The 7,500-nt window shown below is 40.9% G+C and overlaps 1 protein-coding gene across 1 annotated transcript in view; it reads left to right on the top strand.

Moving 5' to 3' along the window:
• Positions 1-7,500, top strand: part of znrf1 (zinc and ring finger 1) — a gene marked incomplete at both ends in the record, with an annotated part of 22,972 nt that overhangs the window by 8,316 nt on the left and 7,156 nt on the right. The gene's annotated exons all lie outside the window — the stretch shown is intronic.

The raw sequence follows: 7,500 nt of genomic DNA, 5'->3' as shown, positions 1-7,500 counted from the left end.
TGATTCTCTGTGAGGCTGGTACCTTTAGAATGTCATACGGGAAAAAAAAAACTGGATGCCAGGAGATATTATGTTATTGACTAAACTGGGATGGTATGTTCATCATGACTTCTGTAAGTCAAGTCATTTTGGAGAGGAAGAGACTCAATAATACTGTATTTCTTAACCTGATGACACATCCATTTTATTCCAGAGAATTCCATTAGCTTGCTCACGTTGAACACTGCTGGCTCGGAACCATGAACTACCGGTACTCAAATTATCTTTTTTCATCTTTTTTGGGGTCTAAATATTTATATATTTATGTGATTGATTGAACTTTTTTATGTGATTGAAATATTTATGTGATTGAGTGATAGTGAACTATTTTTGTTTAGTCTTACCTAACCCAGAGCTCCGACATTTGCGTGAAGGTTGAATATAAGACTTGATGTTTCAATCTATCGATTCAGTCTTAATGTTGTTTACGAACCCATTATCCTCCCCACCATTAGTTTGATTTAAACTGATCCGGGGTGCTTTTCTTAGATCTACTCCTCTACTCCTTTTCTATGGTTGACTTGCAGATCCATCTCTTTTATCTTTTTCTTCGCAATTAACACTTAATTAAAGCACACTAATTTACACTCCTGAAGGATTGATGTTGTTTGGGAACACCTAAAAGAGCTGGTGTTGCTTCCCCTCACACACACGCTTACACGCACGCACACGCACGCGCGCGCACGCACACGCACACAGGGAGAAGAGAGAGCAACCAGTGAGAGCTAGGGATTTGGAGGGGGCTAGAAGGCCACTCATGGACATTTCATGAGCTGGATAGACACAGAGCTTTTTGTAGGATTTGAATTCTTTATCATTGGCCCATGGGGACTGGGGCAAGACTGCCGAGGTATCATGAAATATGCATGAAGCAGAGATTGAGTAGTCGGCTATGGGTTGAAGAATGTGTCTGCTTTGTGTGTGTGTGTGTGTGTGTGTGTGTGTGTGTGTGTGTGTGTGTGTGTGTGTGTGTGTGTGTGTGTGTGTGTGTGTGTGTGTGTGTGTGTGTGTGGAGGGTCGTTCTCATGGACACTTAACCTGAATATAGTGTCATGGCTCTATTTTACCTCACTGTAGTTAAACACAGGGGCAAAACAAGGCCTTAGCATGCCCTCTGCTTAGCCGTTAGAATGCCTATTGGTTAGTATGAGCTTAGCATGCATTTTCTTCTTAGCATGGCTGCCGGTTAGCAAGGGCTTAGTGCTCATCTGCTAGCGTGGTGGAAGCCTGACATGTGACACCAGCTGGGGCTTAGCATGTCCGCTGCCTACAGGAGGCGGCCCAACAATGTGTTGATGTTTTACATGTGACAATATTAGTACCTACGATCTAATTACATGCACCTACCTATTCACTGTAACCACTACGATACATCAATACTGATTGATTCAAACCAGTGGTTTTTAAACCTTTTGTGCCCAATACAAGGCCCACCAAAGGACAAGCCAAAATCTCAAGGCACACCTGTAGGCTACTCGTATACGAAAACACACGTGTTATCACTCGTATCACTCAAAGGTTTGATTTCATTTACTAAATGCCAAATAGAATTTTTACGAACAACTATATTACTCATTAAATATTTATTAACAATATAAATCAAGAGTTCATAGGAAACCTTTTTTAATATTACATCAAAGCAGCAACATACCCATTGAGTTGGAAAGAAAACGTTTAGTCGGAAATTGTAAATGTAACTTCAATTTGTTGTTATCCTTATTCCATGTCAATCCTGACCTTTGATGTGTCACGCTCTAATAATTCCCACACACTTTAAATAACGTGAAACAATACTATTGTGCAATATGACAACCCTAGTCGTCTATCTGTACAGTATAGTATAGTGGATTGTGTACATAGCCTTTATTTATGTAAACCAGCTCCTTCCCTTCTTGTGATTTTTTTTTTTAAGTTTATTTTTTTTAATTTTTTAATTTTTTCCTTTCCTAACACCAGGGGAGCCACCCCTCCTAAATTTCGTTGTTTGGTACCTGTACTGTAGCAATGACAATAAAGTCCATTCCATTCCATATCAACTGCGCGAACAGCAAAAACTGGTGTCCGCTTTGATGGAAAGTTTTGAAAATCTATATTTTGTATGGTATTTGTATAATTGTATATTGCAATAATAATGTATGGTTGTCACAAAATCCCACGGCACACCTGGGGGGTATTCCATCAACGTTGGTAAAGGAAAATCCAGGCTTACTTTTGATGAGTCTCGACAAATGTATCAAAATAAGCCTGGATTTTCCTTTAGCGACATTGATGGAATACCCACCCGCAGTTGCCTCGACACACCGTTTGGGAACAACTGGTTTAAACACTTATTATGAATGAAGTGAGAGTCGATATCGTTTTATGAACTAACATTGTGGTTATATTATTATTAATTATAGATGAGTCTTGGCCTCTTTAATTGCATGATTGTTAATGGGTTTTGATGGGGCTGCTAGTGATATTGGACATCGTAATGTGTTGATTATGTAGTGTGTTGATTATCTGCCACTGTGAATCATTTGTTTCAAGTGTGGTTTGGTGAAGTGCCAGTAGCATAGCATGTACAGTATATGACACACAGACACACCCTCGCACTCACATGCATGCACACACATGCACACACTGTGTTCCCGGTAAGAATATCTTTATTTATTTATATCATGGTGCAGTCTTGTTTGTAATGGTTTATTTTTTTGTCTCTGTTTGACCTCACAGTTTCCAGGGACACATTTAATCCCTGATGAATTATCGTAACAGTTCCTATCACTACTGTGGAGAGCACGGGTGTTTTTCCCGACTGCTCTCTACAACAGTGGACATCTAGGATAGCAGACGATGTAAACATATAGGCTTTAAGTGTCATTGACTGCTCACATCCAAGACCAACACACACACACACACACACACACACACACACACACACACACACAAGCAGAGCCTTAAATGCAGTTCGAAAAAATTGGCCACTGTGTGTGAATGCCGGAAGAGAAATTGGTTTATTTTTATCCCATTTCATGGGAACTGGATAAGGTTCATGTCCACAATATTTGAAATATGAAAGCCAATACTTACTCTTGGGCCCAATCCCAATTCACCCCTTGGCCCAACCACTTAGCCCTACCCCTCCGTTTTGCGTGTTCATGTGTAGGGGTAGGGTGTCCCGATTCTTGTTGGCATGGAGGGATAAGGCGAAGTGGTAGGACTATTTGGCCCTCCAAACAGAGTTTTTTCAGAGGCACACGTCAAAGCAAACAAAGCAAGGTTTAAAATCGAGTGTAAAAAATTATGATAACCATCTTATTTTCTCATTTGTATGTAATTTCAATGTATTATAGACCTTTTCTTCATAACAAGCATAACAAAAACATCGCTAGTATGCCGATGTCTCTAGCTAGCTATCTAACGTTCACTGGCGGACTCAAGGGGGGGCAGGGGGGGCGACCGCCCCTCCTGGTGCCCCCACTGTTGAAAAACGTCTCTCTTAAGTGCCCTTTGAATGGCAAAAATGCCCTTTTGAGTGGCGAAAATGAGAGGACATGCCCTATTGGTGCCCCTCCAATGGTCTAAACTTGACCATGTGCCCCCACAGTTGAAAAATGTCGCACTAAAGTGCCCTTTTGAGTGGCAAAATTAGAGGATGTGCCCTATTGGCTGCCCTTCCAATGGTCTAAACTTGTCCAGTAGGTGCCCTTTTTTCCTTTTTGCCCCTGCCCTTCAAACAGCCTGAGTCCGCCACTGCTAACATTACAACAATTATTATTGTATTACAAGTATTAACAAGTATTATTAATATTAACAAGTATTACAGTCCTGCATTTTGACATATTTCCATGTTGCATTTCCCCCACTCATGGCATATATGACGAAGTTGTTGCACTTGTTACCGCTCCTCTAACAGGGGTAAAAATGAGAAATGGGATTGGGCCTTGGAGTCATTCAACAGACTTGGGGTCATGTTGGGAGATGAAAAAGTCTCATTGAAATGATCAGTGGCTTATTGTCTCCAGAGCTGACTGAATGTACTGCCAACCCTACCTGTGTATATCAGTACACAGCCATCTCTCATTCCATAGTCACATATAACGTCTGAACTCTCTTACCTTTCTCCTGAACCTCTTTTTCACTCATTTCTTCCATCCCTCTCTCTCCTTCTACCCCTAAGGAGTGGCTGAAAATAGCGGCCAGGGGAAAAGTGGGTCAGCTGCCATGGGGGGTGTGTAGGTAGGGAGTAGAGTTGGGCGGTTTCCAATTTTAGAAACCGTTAAACCGTCCCCAAATTTAACGGCGGTTTTCGGTATAACCGTTATATAACCGTTATATTTAACAACAAATCGGGCTACAAATGTATGGGCACAATCCAGTACAAATCTGAATTAAATTAAAAGCATAGCCTATAGCATGGAATAGGCTTATCAAATAATAACAAAATAACAGTAAATAACAAACGTCAGTAGCGGAAATGGCCATAAAACCATATCCTACAGACCGCAACGTTTGGCTATTCTTCAAGCCTATTCTAGGTTTTTTGACATGCCTGCTGTGCTGAAAAACTACTTTCGGGCCATCTGTTTGATTTCCACCAGAGATGGGGATCTTCGTCTCCGTCAATCACAAGCTCTCCACAATAGGCAGTCATCTCTGATTCTGCCCGCTCCTCTTTCACCTTCTTCACCTTTTACATTTACATTTTTGGCATTTAGCAGACGCCTTATTCCAAAGCGACTTACAATCACTTCGAATCACCTTCTTCACCTTCTACTTTTTTTTGTTAGGAACGAACTCACTTGCGCCATATCTTTTTCTAATTCGTCTTTTTTGACAGGTTATTTATTTGACAAATGACATTGTTTACAAAAAGTTCTGTCATCACTTGCATAGCATCTTCAATCACACAGACAGTGGTGCTGGACAAACCCTCTGTTTATTATTATTATTATTATTATTATTATCATTATTATTATTATTATTATTATTATTATTATATAGCAATTTATGATGGTTTTATTGACAAAAAACGTTGCTATTTTTTTGTGCTAGATATTGATTAAAAAAAAAGTTACAACAGCATGCAAACTGCAAATTACAAGCTAACCCTAAGCTAGCTAGCTTAGTAGCTACATACCCTGGGTTTTGTGCTTTGAATTACCGTAATAACCCTATGGGTAGAAAGCGCAGCTTTTCTGCTTTCAGGAACCGTTTCGATAGCACATAGTTTAGCAATTAGAGTAATGAGAACAACGTGTGTAAAATGCTGTCTACATGGCCAGTTTTATTAAGGCGTTTATTATATATGTGACACCAGCTGGTGAAACCATAAACCAGTTGCCTACGTCATTTTTCAGTTTTTTACATAGTCTGAAACTACAGATTGTTTGAAATAAAAAAAGACGACTCGCGTACTTGAATGTTGGTACACCTCAAACACAAAATAGGAGAAACGTGACTAATTAAACCGCAGCTACAAACACTGCTAACATGCAGCTAGTGGCTAACAATGTTACATCGCTACAAATGTCTAACTGCGTTTTTATAACATCACAACATGCTGAGAGAACATCGAGATGCTAAAAAACACATAACTACAAATAACTAGATGAACACACGGTCCTTTCTTTTGAACATGTCCTAAAACGAAAGTATGTTTACAAGTCATTATCACTTACGGGTAGCCTACCGCAAACGTGGATAGTGAATCCAATCCCAAAATTATACGTATTTAGTGATTGTTAAACTGGTGTTAAGTTGCGTGTTAAGAAAAAAATAAACAGATATTGTTGACACAATAAATTACATTTTCGAGCCCTGCGAGTGGTTTGTGGTTTCACCAGCTGGCATCACATATAGCAATTTATGATGGTTTTATGACGGTATTGACAAAAAACATTGCTATTTTTTAATACCACGGTTTTCGGTTAAACCGCCCAAAACTTGGAGGGAGGCTGGGTGACGATGGTTGGGGGGCCTTGGGGCCTACCCTGATCGTTCCTCCCTTTTATCTATCTTCCTGTCATCCCTTTTTTCACGTTTGTCTTCCAATGTCCTCTCTCACTTTCTCTGTCTCTAACGTAAACTCTGCCTCTCCTCGTCTTTTCTCCTATCTCCATCTCTGCCTCTTTCCGTATCCCTTCATTCTTCCACCTCTCGTCCCTCCATCATGAAGGGGAACAGCTAAACAACTTATTTGGCTATGTTGTTACCGTGGACAATACAACCAGCTGATTTTGGCATGATTGAGTTGGTTTCTGGCCACAAACAGAACAAAGTGATCCCAAGGCTAAGTGGTTTCATTGCAGCTAATGTGATAATGGCCTACTGCTGTGTATCAGGACTGGGGAGCAGACAGCTCTGTGGGATGCTAATGATACACATTTTTGGCAAAGCCAGCAAAACATGACTGTCTGTTGGACAGGACATTATTTCTATGGAGATGTTTGATCACATTCAACCCTCCTGTACCAGACAGTCAAATAGGTTGAGTTCTCTTTTCTAATGGAAAGCCGTGCTTAAGCTGAACATGACACACATCTCTCACTTGTCACTCAGAATAGGCGTGTCAGGTCTGTGTATCACATTTGATACCTGCAACTCTTTGAGGACTATTTTACCATACGTTGTCCTTGACAACAACAACAAAAAAAGCATTTTTCAATACAGAATGTCCATCGAAGGTGTGATTTCAGTCCAGGATGAAGGCTTAATCTGTGAGGGGGGGGGGAAACCGCCCATGAACGCTTCAACCCCCCTGAACGCCGCACCCCTGGTGTTTGTGTTCGCAGCACTGAGGGCTCATGACGCGAAACTCAAATCATGTGGCCAGAGCAGTTGACCTAATCTATGGTTCTGTGCTCTAGTCTGTGCATACTGGAGAACGCACACACAGCTAACCCACTACTGCCTCAGCGAGACAACTAAGATAGGGCTTCGCACACTTCGTCATGTCTCATGCTGTTTGTGGTAGGATATACAGTAACGTAAGCAAGCAACAAAGTGATGACTCAGACTGTGTCATGTAGATTAGCCTTACTCCAAATGGAAGAACCTCATCATTTATGAACATGACGTTCAACGTTTTTTGTTTTTTTTTACAGATAATGATGCTTTATGTTTTGTCCATGACGGGATACATCGAAGAGGGGATTCATCTTTATTAAGGAGGAATTGTAGGTTACTTTGTAAAGGCGACTCGTTTGACAAAGACAGACAATGGTTCTACTACAATCCAATACAATCTGTATCTCCCCATTTTTCAACAGACATTAGGATTTTACTGTCACAGTACCCAACCTGAGACACATACTGCACACACACACTCACACACACACACACACACACACACACACACACGCACACGTATCGATCCCTGAGGAAGGCAGTTGAGCCCCAATGGGGAATGTCACAGCAATTTTTTCAATAACACATAGCTCTCACACAATCTGAATGTACTGGGGCGGCTGTGGCGCA

This window comes from Nansenia antarctica, assembly GCF_963989245.1.
Source record: "Nansenia antarctica genome assembly, chromosome: 14".
Lineage (NCBI taxonomy): Eukaryota > Metazoa > Chordata > Actinopteri > Argentiniformes > Microstomatidae > Nansenia > Nansenia antarctica.
This window is presented reverse-complemented; position numbering and strand designations above follow the sequence as displayed.